Raw genomic sequence first — 19,223 nt, forward strand, 5'->3', positions numbered from 1 at the left:
CCTTTTCTCATTGACATACACAACTCCGCTCACTAACATCATATACCCCTTCCCCACTGATAACACAAATCTCTTCCCCAATGACAACACAAATACAGCCTCTTTCAGTGGCAACACATACCCTATCCCCACTGACAAAATCCAAGCTCCCCCTCACTGACAACACAGCCCTCCCCCACTGGGAACGCACAGGCTCCCTTTCACTGAGAATACACATTACCTTCCCCCACTGATCGCCTACCTCTGTCCACCTTTAGTCCTGGCCCTGTGCCTACTGCAAATCTGGATTGCTGCTACTCAGTAGAAGTAGATGTCTATCTTTGTCTACATGCAGTGTATAGCTGGGGATTCTGGTGATACTGGTATAAGCTGATCAGTGGGTGTGTTGGATGCCACACTCCCAGCAATATCATAAAAATGGTCACTTAACCAAAGGGCAATTAATACAAAGACATTGAAAATTCTCTTTAAGGCCTGTAATTTTTGTCCATGAGTTAGTGGCACAAGTGAGCACAAGGGATCACAAGTGCATGATCATGTGTCACCATAGCGTGAGTGAGCTGAGTAGCCATGCCACAAATTGCAGTTCATATTCCAGTCCAGATTTGTGGCACCCTGCTGATGTCCTACCGGCAACAAGCAGCGGCTTAGCACCTAACATAACATTATTTTTTTTTTCTCCATATACAATAGTATAAATGTTTGCATTATTAATTTAGTTATACTTTATATAAGAAAGCCTTTGTTTGCTGCTACCTGTCTAAAAGAAGAAGAATGGGCAAGTGTAGGAAGTTCCCCCTCTTACCTAGGGCAAATCGAAAGTGATTTTTGTGGTAAAATAACCACTTTAAAGAATGTAAGGACATGATTTGAAACTTTTGAAATGTTCAGAACCAGAATCGGTCTTACAGTACTTTTGTAATGATATTCATCAGCAAAGATATTCCATACTAATTTTATATTATCAAATTAAGTTGATTTGAGGATTTTGGGTAAAATAAAATAGACTTTCCTCCCTATAGAGACATCAGTGTTACTTTTCTGAACCAGAATTATAGAGCAGATGCCCTTTAATCATGTATTTTAAAGCTTTCATGTAAAGATGAAATACAGAATAAAGCAGGCCTATCGGTTTTTGAGTTTGTCATTACAAACCAATCTACTATAGTTAGTGCTTCATTTTACCTAGAGAAAAAAGTGGAACAATCAAAGAACATACTAAAGGGAAAACTAGATCATGTACCTACAAAGAAAATGCTCTCAGTTCAGATTGAAATAATGATTTATTTGTTTTCATTCAATTATATTAGTAATTAGGAATAATGTCTGATGTGACCGCTTAAAAGAAAAATATTACTTTGAAGGAAACTGTCAATACAAGACATTTCAAATAGAAAATTTTATCTTTTTGTGAGCAAAAGCTACAACCACCTTTGAGTAAAAAAAATATACACCTTTTGGTCTGTAAATATTTGGACACTGACAATATTTTTTTACCTGTTTAATGAAACAAGGTATAGTTATATAATGGAGTGGAACATAAAGTCCAGACTTTCAGCTTCCTTTTAAGGGTATTAACATTAAAATTGGATGAAGGGTTTAGGAGTTTCCGTTTCATAACTTGTGCCATAATGTTTTTAACCCCTTAATGACCTGGCCCTTTTTTTGTTTTTTATTTCCATTTTTCACTCCCCACCTTCAAAAATCTATAACTTTTGTATTTTTACATATAAATAGCTCTGTGATGGCTTGTTTTCTGCAAAACAAATTGCACTTCATAGTTATGATATTGAATATATCATGCCATGTACTGGGAAGCAGGAAAAAAAATTCCAAATGCAGTGAAAATGGTGAAAAAACGCATTTACGTTGTTTTCTTGTCAGCTTGGATTTTATGGCTTTCACTGAGCGCCCCAAATTACATTTATACTTTGTTCTTTGGGTTGGTACGATTGCCATCTTCGGACACTAATAACTTTTTTCATACTTTGGTGTACGGAGCTGTGGGTGGTGTCATTTTGTGTGACTTTTGATGAAATTTTCACTACAACCACTTTTAGAACTGTATGACCTTTTGATCACTTTTTATTGAATATTTTATATTTTTCAAAATGGCAAAAAAGTGTCATTTTCGACTTTGGGCGTTTTTTCTTTTGCGAGGTTAAACGTAAATGTATTATATTTTGATATATCGGGCATTTTCGGATGCGGCAATACCTAATATGTTTATGATTTTTACTGTTTATTTATATTTATATCAGTTCAAGGAAAAGGGGGTGATTTGAATTTTTAGGGTTTTTATTATAATTTTTTTTTTAAACTTTTTTTAATTTAAATTTTTACTATTTTTCAGACTCTCTAGGATACTTTAACCATAGGTTGTCTGATCGATCTTACAATATACGGCCATACCACTATAGTGGTATATGGGGATTTTTCTCCTCATTCATTACAATGTACTGATTGCACATTGTAATGAAAGGGTTAAAACGAGACAGGATTAGGTCTACGGAAGACCCGAGGCTTTCATGGGGACGGATTGCCGCTCCTTGATGACGTCACAGGGAGCGACGATCTTCAGCAAGATAGCGGCGCCCATGGTGTCTAACCCTAGGACACATTTTAATAAATCTGCCCAGATATCAATGATGTTGGAATATCAATAGCTAAATCTACCATAAAGAAAAGACTGAATGAAAGTAAATACAGAGGGTTTACTGCATGGAATAAGCCACTTATAAGCCTCAAAAATAAAGCTAAATTGGAAGTTGCTCAAATAAAGATCTAAAAAAGCACAATTTTGAAAGGACAATCTTTGGACAAATAATACCAAGATCAACCTCTTCCCGAATGATGGAAAGAAAAACGTATTATGAAGGCATATCACAATTCATGATACAAAGCATCAGTGACAAAGTCAGTCACCAGATTTCAGCAACATTGAGCATGCATTTCAAATAGGCTAACAAACAAACAGAAACTGAAAAACCGCTGCAGTAAACGCCTGGCACTTTTAGTAATATCTTGGCATTTTCCCCAATGTAGACTTTTCATTTGATCCACATAGAGGAGCCTTTATGGTCTATCTTCCCTGTAAATTTTACTCTCTGAGAATGCTTAAAGGGAACACATCTTCAATTTTTTTTAAACCAGATGTCCAATGCTGTCACTTTTTAAATCTGGTTTTATTTTCTGTTGACTGGAGTTTTTAAATTTAGTTTTCTGTTCATGAATATTATGGCTGCCATCTTGCCTGAGCTCTAGTAACAACATTTTGTGATATACGTACTTTACAGTAGCAATAGGCAGAATACACTGGCAGCTGACTCATTGAGGTCTCTGAAGAGAAAGGGCAGAAAGGAGATGTAGACAAACTGTTTCAGTAGCGGATATAATGATGATGATGCTTTCTAAAGAGAAAGGTTTTATATTTTTCTCCCAGCTTTTTGACTATGTAAATAAAGGGACTATATAAGCCCAGGGTTCTTCCTCTGTTTCAAAGCACAACTTTGAACACTATTTCATTTAGGAAGCAAATGAGTAATGAAAAAACACAATGAGAGGACTACCTAATTGTATTCTTATACAATGTGGAGTCTAACTTAGGGCCAATAACTTGCAGTGTAGCACATATGTCACAATGTGCTAATTCACTCTAACAATAATAATAAAGAGAAGTCTTTATTTATATAGCGCCATCATATTAGGCAGCTCTTCACAGAACATGGGGTTTATGAGAATCTATGAGGATGAATGGGGGACACAAGAGGTTACAGTGCTTGTACAATACAAAGGGATAAAAATAATTAAAGAAATAAAGAAATAAATGTGGAATGAATTAGTGAACAGTCATTATCTATGTTTACAGAATTGAACTGCATAGTAACCTTTTTAATGGTATCAAGTGGTGAGGGAGTACATGGATGGGAGTCACATGCACTTAGGAAATGTGATGGGCCTACCCGAAGAGATGGGTTCTTAAAACAACTTCTAAAATCTTTGCAGTTTGGTATTTGTCTGGTACATGGCGGAATTATGCAGCAAATACCCATCACTGACACCCGCAATAGGTGTAGGCATTTACCTACTGACAGTCCATGGGCTCCACTATCTTGTATGGGATTGTCGTTTTTCGTGATGTCAGAGAGTGAAGATGGTAGCCTGGAGTCTATATGAGACTCCAGGAGCTGTCATTCAGCAGGATATATAACAGTGTGGCACACTGTTATAGACCCATAGCAAATTCGTAATATACTGCAATATTCTTGTTTAATAAATTAGCAAAAATATCTACATTTCTGTTTTTTTTTCTGTCAAGATGGGGTGCAGAGTGTACATTAATGAGCAAAAAAACCCTTTTTTTGGCTGCAATGATACAAAGAATTAACAATTTAAAGGGGATCTGAATACTTTCCATACCCACTGTATATGAGTCTCCTTAACTCAGTTTTCTGACATGCAAGGATACAAATTCATCTCCAAATCTACTGCAGGGAAAAAGATACAAAGAGTGAGAAATTCTGGAGGTATCCATGTTCGGCTGTCTAATCTACAGTGCCATTGGCACTTCAAGTGGTAGAGTTCTATTTTTTAATTCATTACTACATTTTCTATCTATGCTCACCATCTTGTTTCTATAAATCAGTGGCCAAACACCTCTCATTCACCTTTCCAATTCAAATATTCTTTCCAATATAGGTCCCATTCCCCGTTTCAATCTAAATGTAAAGAAGTGCTCAGGTGTATCATTGCTGTATTGAAATGTCACACATCACTGAGCTCTTAAACCAGGAGCCTGAAAGTGATCCAGTCCTGAGATTTGACTGGCTTACAGTGAACAAATTTGACTTTTCTTATGTGGAATAAGCTACTTTATCACTAGTAATGTATATGGCAGCCAGATTATTATGTAGAATTCATAGTGGATGAAATTACTCTCTATCTCTCCTTCTCTTGCCTGCTGATGGTGGTTATTTTAGACATAGATATTTCCTCTGCTGTTTTAGTAGCTGCAAGTCAAGCATGAGATTTTGAGGCCCACTGAAAATGTAATATGCAATCAATTTGATATGGAATCTGTAATGAAGAATTCATATTCTTAAGCAGTCATGGTTTGGAAAGGTAGTGTGGGTGTAAGAAAAGTGTAAAATGGAAGTGTAATATTGGCAAGAAGCACTAACAATTTATAGGGAAATGTAATTTTCACTTTAATTGTTTAAATCTATGATGATTTTACAGTAGGTATGGAAAGTATTCAGACCTCTTTAAATTTTCATTTAAACATCATTATTTGTTTCATTGCAGACAATTACTCTTTTTTTGCTCATTAATGTACACTGTGCTCCCCATCTCAACACAAAAAACTGAAATGTAGAAATTTTTGCTCATTTATTAAACAAGTGTCACCAAAAGGATGGCGAAGGGCTAAGGTCACTGGGCCACTGACCAAAACCCTTCAAAACAGAATACAACACCAATTTAGTACAACAAAAATTGTAATTGATGTCAACAACCTTGTGGTAAAAAAATAAATTTCATTTTATGCCAAACATTTTGGAGCAACACACAGAGAGAAATTGCACGCTACCCAAGTATAAACATCAAAAATAACAGCAATGGTTCCCTAAAGTAACATTATATTGCCACAATGGTCTAATGCTATATTAGATACATATGGAACAGTAACAAACAGCCCTAAATGGGGCATACATTTGGTGCCACTGAGATAACAGGGCAACACTGTAGCATAGAACGACAATAAATTCTGAACTAAATCCAGGGAAACCTCAATACATGCATAAAACATACAGACCGTTGGTACTGTGCATCGACCCGGTAGCGGTCCAGCATCTGAATGGTGTCTTATTCCCACTGAAGTTCATATGGTCGGATTGTCTCACAATTTTATTGGAGAACTTTGTATGTATAATAGGAACTAACATACGTATGGAAATATGGACTTATAGAGCTCCGGTCACACTATATATAGCTTTTTTCTTTGGGTGACTGTTGGATCAATCCGGGACCATGTTTCTAGCTCTTTCTGTTTTAAAGAGTTTCAGCACAGCCTGCTTCCTTTTTCTCTTGGCTGTGCTCAATCTTGTGGAGTAGGTGCCGTGAGGATCGCATGAGGAGGAAAGAGAGGAGGGAGCAGTATAGGAAGAAGTGACAGGAGGCAAGGAGTGACGTCAAGCCATCCTGGTTTCTGGAAGTGTATACCCCAGCCACCAAGCCGGGTTATAGAGTTAGCTCCCAGGGCACATGCCCCAGGCCCCCCATCACTTTGCCTTTAAAGTGTAAACAATTTTCCAGAGAGCCCCTGTTATTCTAAAGGTCAAACTGTCTGCTGTCTGGTTAACAAGTCTGTTTTTCTACTGCAAAAAAACCTATTATAGCTCCGGAAAATTGCTGACTTCTCTGAGAGATAGAGATACACAGTCAGAAATATCTCTTAATGTTCATAACCATTTCTACTTTATAGAAAGAGTAATGGTAAACTGAATGTATATAACAAAACACTACAGATTAATGCTCCCCTGTTCCAGGGCACTTCATACATAGATGTAATACTAAGGGTGAGGCAGCTGTATATAGATGTATTACTGGAGGGGGGGGTAGTGTAAAGTGAGCAGGAGATCATGTATGTATTCTACATTCAGTGATGGCTTCCCCAGGGGCCTCACCAAACTCATCCAACCCTGCCAGATGCTACTACATTAACAAAATATAGTTGATTACACAAAAGGAATAACAGAAGGAAAAAAACATCTAAATAATCTTTATTGTATAAACATAAATAATAAAAGAATAGACATTAAAATGACATGGACAATGTAGGAGAAACAAACAGAAACAAAAGGAATGCACACTAACCAAGTGTTAATATACACTCACCGGCCACTTTATTAGGTACACCTGTCCAACTGCTCATTAACACTTAACTTCTAATCAGCCAATCACATGGCGGCAAATCAGTGCATTTAGGCATGTAGACATGGTCAAGACAATCTCCTGCAGTTCAAACCGAGCATCAGTATGTGGAAGAAAGGTGATTTGAGTGCCTTTGAATGTGGCATGGTTGTTGGTGCCAGAAGGGCTGGTCTGAGTATTTCAGAAACTGCTGATCTACTGGGATTTTCACGCACAACCATCTCTAGGGTTTACAGAGAATGGTCCGAAAAAGAAAAAACATTCAGTGAGCGGCAGTTCTGTTGGCGGAAATGCCTTGTTGATGCCAGAGGTCAGAGGAGAATGGTCAGACTGGTTCGAGCTGATAGAAAGGCAACAGTGACTGTTACAACCAAGGCAGGCAGAAGAGCATCTCTGAACGCACAGTGCGTCAAACTTTGAGGCAGATGGGCTACAGCAGCAGAAGACCACACCGGGTGCCACTCCTTTCAGCTAAGAACAGGAAACTGAGGCTACAATTTGCACAAGCTCATCGAAATTGGACAGTAGAAGATTGGAAAAACGTTGCCTGGTTTGATGAGTCTCGATTTCTCGATTTCATTCGGATGGTAGGGTCAGAATTTGGCGTCAACAACATGAAAGCATGGATCCATCCTGCCTTGTATCAACGGTTCAGGCTGGTGGTGATGGTGTCATGGTGTGGGGAATATTTTCTTGGCACTCTTTGGGCCCCTTGGTACCAATTGAGCATCGTTGCAATGCCACAGCCTACCTGAGTATTGTTGCTGACCATGTCAATCCCTTTATGACCACAATGTACCCAACATCTGATGGCTACTTTCAGCAGGATAATGCGCCATGTCATAAAGCTGGAATCATCTTAGACTGGTTTCTTGAACATGACAATGAGGTCACTGTATTCAAATGGCCTCCACAAATCTGCGGCAACTGTGTGATGTCATCATGTCAATATGGACCAAAATCTCTGAGGAATGCTTCCAGCACCTTGTTGAATCTATGCCACGAAGAATTGAGGCAAAGGGGGGGGGGGGTCCAACCCGTTACTAGCATGGTGTACCTAATAAAGTGGCCGGTGAGTGTATGTATTTTAGGGTGCAAATTATGCAGCAGCTCTGGGAACACATGGCATGATTTTGCAGGTCGCCACAGTATCAAGTAGTAGTCAGTTGGAACACCTATTTACCTTCTAAGGGAGTGCTGGAGATTCTGAGCGTTGTTCTATGCAAATTCTGACACTCCCTTAACTTTAGTTTCATGAATCACTGATTCATGAAACTAAAGTTACAGATTTAAATGTGAGCTTCTTAGTGCACAACAAATTATGCAAGCCTATCTGCCACGTCAAGGCAACCTCATTCAGATGAGTGTCTACACTAAGACTCTATTTGAAAAAAAAATATTGTCCCCCACCTAAGATTTTAAAGGACACATTTTTAAAGGCTACTTTATTCTTTTACATGACCTCCCATCCTAAACATTAAGTGTTAGTGATGGCTTTACGAATATGATTTTTTAAGAACATTTTTTAAGAACTGTTCCCAAGTCGTCCACCATGCCATCATCTGGCCCTCTGGAGTCTGCCTTCAGCCATCACCTGGTCCTGTGGTGTCCCCCGCTAGCCATCTTTGGTCCATGGCCTCTGCTGCCAGCCATTGTGGGTATCAACACACGTTATTGTCTGATCCTACGACATCCTCCACTCGCCATTGTCTGCTCTTGCAGCGTCCGATGCTAGCCATCATCCGGTTGGAGGATTTCAGTGTCATCATTGCGTCACGCAGTGTCCACCACCAGCCATCACTGGAGCATGCAACGTCCATTGACAGCCATTGTCTGGTTCTATGGTGTCCGCCACCAAAGATCACCTTGCTGCGCCCGCTATGATCTGGTCCGCCGCTAGCCATCGTCTGGTCTGTGGTGCCCACCACTCACTGGTCCTCAGTGTCCGGAGCCTGGTCCTGTGGCGTACCTCGCCAGCCATTGTCTGGTCACCCAGTGTCCGCCACAAACCATCATCCTGCTGTGTTCGCCATGGTCTGCTCCATCACTAGCCATGGTCTGATCCCATGGATTCCGACGCTACCCATGGTCTGGTCAGCAGCGCCCGTCATGCTCTGGTCAGCAGCGCCCGACTCCAGCTGTGCTCCAGTCCACTTTGTCCGGTGCCAGCCACGCCCTGATCCACTGCATCCAGGGCCAGCCATGCTCTGGTGTGCTATGTCTGCCGCCAGGCATGTGCTCTGTATCCGGCTTCAGCTCTGCGGTGGTCACTTGCATCCGGTGGCAGCCATTCTCTGGTCTGCGGCGTCCAGCACCAACCATTCTCTGGTCTTGCTGCATCCCGTGCCAGCTGCGCTCTGGTGTGCGCCAGCAACAGCCGTGTTTAGGTCAACATGGTCCTACAACAGCTGTGTTCTGGTTTGCTGCATCCAGCAGTAGCCATGTTCTCTGTTCCACAGCCTCCCACACCAGACATTCTCTGGTTTCCTGTGACTGTCATTCTCTGGTCAGCGGCGTCCATGTTTTGGTCACAGCCATCATCCGGTCCTGCGTCATCCACCGTGCTCTGATCTGCGGTGTCCGCCACCAGCCGTCATTTGTTCCTGCTGCTTCCACTTCTTGTCATAGTCCGGTCCCGCGTTGTCCAGTGATAGTTGTGCTATGGTCTGCATGATGCTGCAACCGCCGTTCTCTGGTCTACAGCACTGGTCTGCTTCGTCCTGCGCCTACTGATGCAGACTGTTTTGTTTCAGATACAATATACATACTGTACATGAACAGGACATTTGCTATAATGTTTCAACTTCAGTCTTTTTTGTGAATAAAATAAAAAATTTTTAATACACTCCTTTAATTTTTAAAGTAAAGTGAATATAGAAATAAAGTGAGGAGAAAGGGGATTAACGGTCCTTAAGGGAACTGTCTCTGCTGCTTGAAGCAACCAATCGTACAACGGCTACTGTATCCTTTGATATAGTGCTCTTCTTGGTAAATTAAAGCTAAGCATTGGCCAATTGCTATAGGCAGCAAATACAGTTTTTATTTTAGACCATTATATGCCTGTCCCAACATTTTCACAAATATTTAAAAAAATCTTTTTTTATATCAATGTAACAATACAGTTATAGTTACAATTTAAGGTTTAACCTTTTAGTAACACAACACTTCACTAATCTATACAGAGACTGAGGGGCAGATGTATGAAGCTTCCTAAATGAGAACTGTTTGTGTTATCCATAGCAACCAAAGAAAAATAAAAAATGAAATCTACATTGTGATTGGTTGCTTAGGGCAACAAGAACCGTTCTTTGACACACTCCTATAAATCTTCCTCAAAATATCCTACATACAGAATTTTGTGCTTTTACCGAGGTTAATGACACATTACTCCGCAGGACACCAATGACATTTTCTACATATTGTTGCCCCAACCAGACACCACAACACCCCCTAATTGTGTGTATAAAGGAGGTGCAGGACATCTACAAGTCATGTCTTATGTGGACTTATATGGCAGTTACTTACACTAGATGGGGAGTTCCTCTACTTACCAACTGCCAAATCTCCCCCACTAATAAAACCAGGAGTCATATTCTTATAAAGAGAGTGGATATGAATGGGCACTAGAGGGGGGTAACTGCACTGCTGTCCTAAAACCATCACTATCACACAAGACATGGAAAGGATTATTCTTGGTGCTGACAGGAATATTGTACAGCAATTACAGACTCCACTGGTATGGCCATCAATGTAATGGTGGAAACTCATACTGGGAAACGTAAAGGATTATACAGAGATACATATATGACCATAAAGATATATGTATGTATATATATATATATATATATATATATATATATTGTGACAAGGTACAAGGGGCCATTATTGATGGCAGATATGTGTCACCGAGGTGCCTGGCCTCAGTGAAGTGAGCCGGTTAATGTTTGGTCAGGAACCTTAGGTTTCTGACAATTGTTAATGTAGCAAAGCTGCTTAATGCAGTTGATCCGGGCCGGCTTTCATTGGAGTAGTCAAGAGCAGGGTGGGTGACTACTCCCACATATCCAGGCCAGGTTTTGGCTGAGAGATAAAGCCAGGAAGCTCAGGTGAGCTGGGGGATGTGTGTTTGCAGTCTGGAAGTCTCTGCTATACTGCATGCAGTGCTGGAGGTGTTACACAGCCAAAGACCAGCAATAGTGACGTTGTCGGTTTATGCTGCTGGATGGATACACAACCTACAAAGGACTGTGAGTCAAGCCTGTTTATATGGACTGTATTTTCTGTTATATGTTGAAGCAAGCTATTCTGTTTCGTTAAACTGTTTTGGAAAGAAATAAAACAGCTACCTGGACTCTTACTGAAGTTGCCATTTGAGTTGATCCCCTACAATTGGTGCTTTGGATGTGGGCATAATCCCCTGGATATATTGTTTGTTTAGAGCAAAGGCTTCAGCTCAGAACCAGCACACAGCAGCTGCCATGGAGGAGGTGATCAAGCACCTTGTGCAGTCAAACTTGCAGCAACAGAGAGCACATGCTGAGGCTTTGCAAGCCCAACAGGAGACCAACAAGCTCCTTGTCCAGCAGATGGCAGTACTGACAGACGCTGTCCGCATGCAGGAGAGTCCAGCTCTGCCAAACCGAGATGATGGTCACCTTGTCAGACTGTAAGGGAAGCATTGCAGAAGATGACCCCGGAGGATGATGTTGAGGCGTTCCTCACAGTATTTGAGCGAGTGGCTGACCGGGAGAAGCTGCCGCCAGGTCAGTGGGCTGTTGTACTGGCTCCATATTTAACTGGCGAGCCCCAAAAGGCGTATTATGACCTGGCCCTGCAGGATGCCAAGGAGTACCCCAAATTAAAAGCGGAGATACTGGCACGGCTTGGTGCCACCTTAGCAGTCTGAGCACAGAGGGTGCACCACTGGGCCTATAGCCTGGACAAGCCGCCAAGATCACAGCTGTTTGACCTTTTGCATCTAGTCCAGAAGTGGTTGCAACCAGACACCTGCTCTCCAGCCCAGATTGTCGAACGAGTGGTTGTGGACCGATTTATGCACTCGCTTCCCCGTGCCATACAGTGCTGGGTTGCACAGGGTGACCCCCAGAATGCAGATGATCTAGTGGGTTTGGTGGAGAGGTTCCACACTATGGAGAAATCCCTGGGAGGTCCAGGGGATATGAAATCCGTATACTGGGAGCCCCAAAAAGATTGGAACTATCAGAGACTGGGGCCTAAAACCTCTCATGATGGTCGCACCAAGGACAAAGAGGGGTACAAACCAGTGACCAAAGGGATACCCCGGGAGGTAATTTGTTGGAGATGTCATGCTCCGGGTCATATGGTGGCCCAGTGTCCCCTCACCACAGAGCCCATGGATTGCTATGTGGGTCGCCGCAGTTCCCTTTTTGCCCAGCCTGCATGTAGTGCCATACCAGCCAAGGGGGAGGGACCACAGATGTGTACCCTGATGGTTAATGGGACTCTTGTTTCAGGACTGTTGGACTCAGGGAGTTTGGTCACTCTCATCTCGGCCACTCTCCCTCATGTTATGGCCCCTGGGAAAACTCTGGGTGTCACATGCATCCATGGGGACACCAAGGTTTACCCAGTGGCTCAGGTTATGCTTGGGACAGACCAGGGTACTGTGTTGCACAATGTGGGGGTTGTTAAACAACTGATGTATGACGTAATTGTTGGATGTGATTGCCCTCTGTTCTGGGACCTATGGGCCAAGGCAGCTGTGCAAAGTTCCCCAGAGAACCCAGTCAACTCCGTTGATGGAAATCCTGAGGAAACACCAGGGTTCCCTCTGAATGTCCTAATAGGGGAGAATGAGGAAGATTCAACTTCAGAGGAGGCAGCTGTCCCTGACTTAAATGTATCCAGGGAAAATTTTGGCACAGCCCAACTCTGGGACATGACCTTAAAAGAAACTTGGGAAAGTGAGGTTACACCTTATAAGAGTGTGGTTGAGCATGTAGCTCAGATGCAGGAAAGGATGTCCAGGGTGATGCCAATTGTAAAGGAACATCTTCTCCAGGCCCAAGAGTCACAGGCCAGGGTCTATAATAGATCTGCTCGTGTGAGACAGTTCCATCCAGGAGATCGCATACTGGTGTTAGTCCCTACTGTGGAAAGCAAGTTCCTAGCAAAATGGCAGGGGCCCTATGAGATAGTGGAAAAGGTTGGGGAGGTCAACTATAGGGTCCATCAGCCAGGGAAGAGGAAGCCCTTTCAGATCTATCATGTCAATCTGATCAAACCCTGGAAAGAGAGAGACCCCCCTGAGGCTTCTTGCCTAGTGACTCAATCGGAGTCAGCCATCGAAGCCGTAAAAATTTCAGAGACCTTATCCCCTTCCCAAAAACAACATTGTAGGGAAATGCTGCAGAGGAACAAGGATCTCTTCACAGAAAGCCCTGGTTGTACTAATGTGATAGAACATGAAATCCTCACAGAGCCTCATGTCAGGGTAAATTTAAAGCCATACAGGATCCCTGAGGCCCGTAGGGAGGTAATCTCCAGAGAAGTCCACAGGATGTTAGAACTGGGAGTGATTGAGAGGTCCAAAAGTGGGTGGTCAAGCCCCATAGTGTTAGTGCCAAAGCCAAATGGTGAATGGAGATTCTGCAACGACTACCGCAGACTGAATGAGGTATCCACAGTGGATGCTTACCCCATGCCCAGGGTGGATGAGCTAATAGAGCAATTAGGGCCAGCCAGGTACATCAGCACCCTAGACCTTACTAAGGGATATTGGCAGATTCCATTGTCTAAAGAGGCTAAGGAAAAAACATCTTTTTCCACACCTGAGGGGAGTTTCCAGTACGTTTGAATGCCATTTGGGTTGCAGGGGGCCCCTGACACTTTCCAGAGAGCCATGGACCAGGTTCTACGTCCTCACAGGAAGTATGCAGCAGCGTACTTGGATGATATTGTTATTTTCAGTCATGACTGGGAAAGTCACCTCATTAAGCTTCAGGCTGTCCTGAATTCTCTAAGAAGGGCTGGATTTACGATTAATCCAAATAAATGTGCCCTAGGAATGGATGAAACCAGGTACCTGGGTTAAATAGTGGGAAGAGGAGAAATTAAACCCCAACTGAATAAAGTGGAAGCTATTCAGAATTGGCCCCGCCCACTTAACAAGAAACAGGTCCGGGCATTTCTAGGAATTGTGGGATACTACAGGCGATTTGTCCCCAGGTTTGCAGAGTTAGCAGTTCCTTTGACTGACCTCACCAAGGGTACAAAGTCGGCAATGGTGCAGTGGTCTCCAGAAGCAGAGGGGGCTTTTAAACAGTTAAAGGAAGCCTTGTGTAGTCAACCAGTGTTGATAGCTCCTGACTTCTCCCGCGAGTTTGTGGTCCAGACAGATGCGTCTGATGTAGGTCTGGGTGCAGTTATGTCTCAAGTAGTCAATGGGGAAGAGCACCCAGTAATTTATCTTAGCAGGAAACTGTCCCCAGCGGAGAAAAATTATGCCATCATTGAGAAAGAATGTCTGGCCATAAAGTGGGCACTAGACTCCCTCAGGTACTATTTATTGGGAAGGAGGTTCAAGCTAGTGTCAGACCATGCCCCACTAAGATGGATGCGGGAGAAGAAGGGGAAAAATGCCCGCTGGTTCCTGGCCCTACAAGATTTTTCTTTCACAGTGGAGCACAGGCCAGGAAAAATGCAGGGAAATGCAGACGCCCTGTCCAGGGTGCATAGTCTGGTGGCTAAAGGTGCCAAACCCCCCGGCTTTTGTCAGAGGAGGGGGGTATGTGAGAAGGTACAAGGGGCCATTATTGATGGCAGATATGTGTCACCGAGGTGCCTGGCCTCAGTGAAGTGAGCCGGTTAATGTTTGGTCAGGAACCTTAGGTTTCTGACAATTGTTAATGTAGCAAAGCTGCTTAATGCAGTTGATCCGGGCCGGCTTTCATTGGAGTAGTCAAGAGCAGGGTGGGTGACTACTCCCACATATCCAGGCCAGGTTTTGGCTGAGAGATAAAGCCAGGAAGCTCAGGTGAACTGGGGGATGTGTGTTTGCAGTCTGGAAGTCTCTGCTATACTGCATGCAGTGCTGGAGGTGTTACACAGCCAAAGACCAGCAATAGTGACATTGTCGGTTTATGCTGCTGGATGGATACACAACCTACAAAGGACTGTGAGTCAAGCCTGTTTATATGGACTGCATTTTCTGTTATATGCTGAAGCAAACTATTCTGTTTCGTTAAACTGTTTTGGAAAGAAATAAAACAGCTACCTGGACTGTTACTGAAGTTGCCATTTGAGTTGATCCCCTACAATATATATATATATATATATATATATATATATATATATATATATACAAAGCAGTGTAGAGCAGCACCGTGAATGAAGGCTTGGTGGGTGCAGGTCTTCGTAGGGGTTCTGACTCAAACTAATAGCAAACAATGAAGCAGCACTCCAGGATAAAGAAAATGCTATTGGCTGTTAGTTACCATGGTGATATGAACAACTTAAGATTTAGAGAGACATAACTCTGCTATATGGAGTGATGTATCTTCATGTTTAAAATAGTTTTTATCATTAAACCTTAGGAGGGGGATATATCAGAACGGAGGGTTACAGTGTTCTTGTTACCCATTCCAACCTCTCAGGGCTCAGCTTCTCTTTTGTTAAACCTCTTTGGAAATATGAATGTTGTGCTCTGATTTGTTGCTATTGGTAACAAGGATCGTTTTAATGTTCTGATTATGTTGATACCAAATATGTGAAGGATTTCATTATTATTTAAAAAATAAGGACCATAACTTTAATACTTTGGTAAATGCATGTACCTTATATACTCGTGTATAAGCCGAGTTTTTCAGCACAAAAAAATCTGCTGAAAAACGTCCCCTCGGCTTATACACGAGTCATATAAAGTAAAAAATACTTAAAAAATAATTAGCTTATATACTCACCCTCCGGTGGCCCCGATGTGCAACGCTGCTCCCCCGATGTCCGTGCTGCTTGTCTTCAGGCATCCTCCCGGCTTTTCTTCAGGCTTCTTCAGGCTTCAGCAGCGGCGCGTCATACTAGGCGCCAGCCGGGAGAGAGCAATGGCGGCGCCCAGCAGAAGAAAGAAGACGGGTGCGGAAGCCTGAAGACAAGCGGCACGGAAGCCTGAAGACAAGCGGCGAGTATATAAGTTTTTTTTTTTTTTTAATGCTGGGGGCAAGCTGTATACAACTGGGGGCAAGCTGTATACCACTGGGTTTTTCACCAAAAAAAAGGTCAGGCCCCGGTGGGGGATGTTGCACAGTGACATCAGTTTATATTAACCCCCTGCACAGTGACATCACTGTGTATAAATCCCCTGTGCGGTGACATCAATGTGTATAGTGACAAATAGTGCTGTCAATTATTGGTATAAAGGGTATAGATGATATATGTGGTGGGGCACAGAGTAATCAGTTGTGGTGTGAAGGATGTATATGATACACGTGGGGGTACAGTGTGGTCAGTTGTAGTTTGAGGATATATATGATATATGTGGGGGCACAGTGTTGTCAGGTGTGGTGTGAGGGGTATTTATGATATATGGGGTGCGCAGTGTGGTCAGTTGTAGTGTGAGGGATATATATGATATATGAAAGGCTCAGTGTGATCAGTTGTGTTATCAGGGTATATATGATAAATGTGGGGGGAACAGTGTGGTCAGTTTTAGTTTGGGGGGTATATATGGTATATGAGTGGCAAAGTGTTGTCAGTTGTGGCACTGCTATACACACTTGGCACTGTTATACACATTGGCCACTTCTACAGTCATTGAGCACTTCCACATACACTGGACAGTGCTATATACACCGGTCACTGCTACATTCACTGGGCACTGCTATAGAAACTGTGCCCTGCTATGTACACACACACATAGGAACACTGACTGGACACTGCTATACATAGAAACACACACACCTCTTCTTCTTACCCTATCCCAGCTCTTAAAGGACATCTACAATCAGTTTATTACCATCCTTCCTCAGGAATTTTTTTATTATAACTCTATAATCCGCAGAAATATAGAGCTATAAAAGTTATGCTTATTACCCTGGAGCACTCAGGCTACATTATCTAAGCTCCACATGGAGCCTTGTATTTTAATTTATGCACTCCCAGGCCAGTGCAATGGGGGGGGGGGGGGTGCAAAAATTATAATACAAGGCACCATGATACGCTCAGAGGACCCTCAGGAACTTCTTATTAGGACACATCTACCGTCAGTAAACTGAGGGTAGATGTCATTTTACTTAAGTTCTCTGGCCTATACCTGGCAGCATGAAAACCTTGAGTGGTGTAGTAAGCATGTGATCAGTCGCATGCTTCTGACATCACTCCAGGTCCTGTTACAGTCAGGACACTGGGAGAGGGAGAGATACATTGTTGTGTGTGGCTAGCCTCACATTGGCTGCCGAATTGGGGGGCCCCATCCTAAATAACCTGCTCCTTACCACTGTAACCCTAATTTGGCTAATATTATTTTCTTACATACTCAGGTACAACCTGTGTTATCTGAAGTTTCTGAACCTGATGCTTCCCCTCCCCACTGCGGACACAGTTTCCCAAGTGGCTGATTGTGTGAACTACAAATAGTTTTGGCTTTGGCTGTTATTTGGTTGCTATTAGACTATTGGCTTCTGCTCTTTTGAGCATAATAAAGGGGCTAATTTTACAATTTTTTCTTCAATATCTTAATATTTTTTGCAGTATATTTTAGTGGTTCACAGAAACTCATATTCTCTGATTCATATATATATGCAAATAACTAAAGTTTCACTCCCATCCAAACTGGCACTTATTCCAGCATCAGCTCACCTGGCATAAAAAGTGCTATAAACCATGCTACCAGTACAGACATCCAAGCTGAACATTTTGTTTTCTGAAATAATCTGATCTAAATCCGAAATGAAAACCAACTCTAGTAAAGTGCTTCAGCGTGAGATGGTACTGCGTTATATGACTGCATTTCTGTGCAAAATATGAAAACAGGCTGTAATAACTTCATGGAAAGACCTCAGATTCATAAAGATGCTCACATTTTGCTGATAAGTTTGTCTGTATTGAACTGTACCATAAATGTGTTCTTTATCACTGCAGAAGATAGAGAATACAGATCTCATTGTGGTGTATTGTGAGGGATCTCTGATTTATGTGAGGTACTATTAGCCTTCTATCACGGGTCCTTTATTATCTTTTTGTAGAGATCCACTCGATCTACCATCTACGTACTGTATAGATTTTATAATAAAACCTAGCTGAAAACTAACATGGCTGTCATTTCAATTCCATTTTTTGTGACCCCTGAATGTCAAATCTGACTTCAATCTGAGTTCAATTATATCTCAAAGTCTTGAGAATTTTTCAAATCCCTGGTGGCATTCCATGTAATGTGTCAAAATGAAAAGAAACATCTTTCATTAAGAAACAATTACATGAAATCTGAACAACGTTTTAAAGATGTGTCCACTATTAATTTGCAAAAGGACATTGATGAAACTTATTAAATACAGTATCATAACATAGTCTCGTGGCATGCATCTCTGGAATTGTCCAGTCAACTGCTAAACTTAGAGAGGGCCTGCTTTCAATCTGCAGTTACAGGACCTTTGAAGGACCTTCAAAAGTCCTGATATAGCTCTTGTGTACATGTGTATTGAGAGCAGGAACATATGTACAAGGATTTAATGGGTGAAGGTCCTTCTCAATATAAAATTTGGTAAGTGGTGGCGTGGCCTAGCTGCGAATGTAAGAGGACGCAGGGTGCCGGAGCTCCACCGCTCGTATCCTGTTAATACTCCGTATACCCGCCAGCGGACATCAGTGGTCGGCAGACTTACCCCCCTAGACACCGGGGACACGATCCTCCATCGGGTGGCACAGTATGACGGGCCCCAAACGCCTGCGAGCAGGAGATAAGCCGACAGATCGCGGCTCACAACATGGCGGCCGCTATGCGGCAGGCAGCCGCGCGGACAAGCCTCTGCGACCAGATACCGCTGCTAAGTTAGGCAGCTTTGCCCGTGCTGAAGCATCGGGAGGGGGAATAAAACAGCAAGGCCACCCGGGGGACCGGCAACAGAAACCAGCAGCCTCACCAGGGTCCAGGTATGCCATCTTGAGTGACATGCAGTCTGGAGGGGAGGAAGGTAGTGACACTGAGGAGAGAGAGTGTCTGGACAGTATGCAAACCCAGGAGTCCCAGGCAGAGGAGGAGGTGGAGCCCACATTGGCAGATGTGCCGCGTGCAGTGCATTCTAACGCCGCCACACTTGTAA

This window comes from Engystomops pustulosus, chromosome 1 (genome assembly GCF_040894005.1).
Source record: "Engystomops pustulosus chromosome 1, aEngPut4.maternal, whole genome shotgun sequence".
Classification (NCBI taxonomy): Eukaryota; Metazoa; Chordata; class Amphibia; order Anura; family Leptodactylidae; genus Engystomops; species Engystomops pustulosus.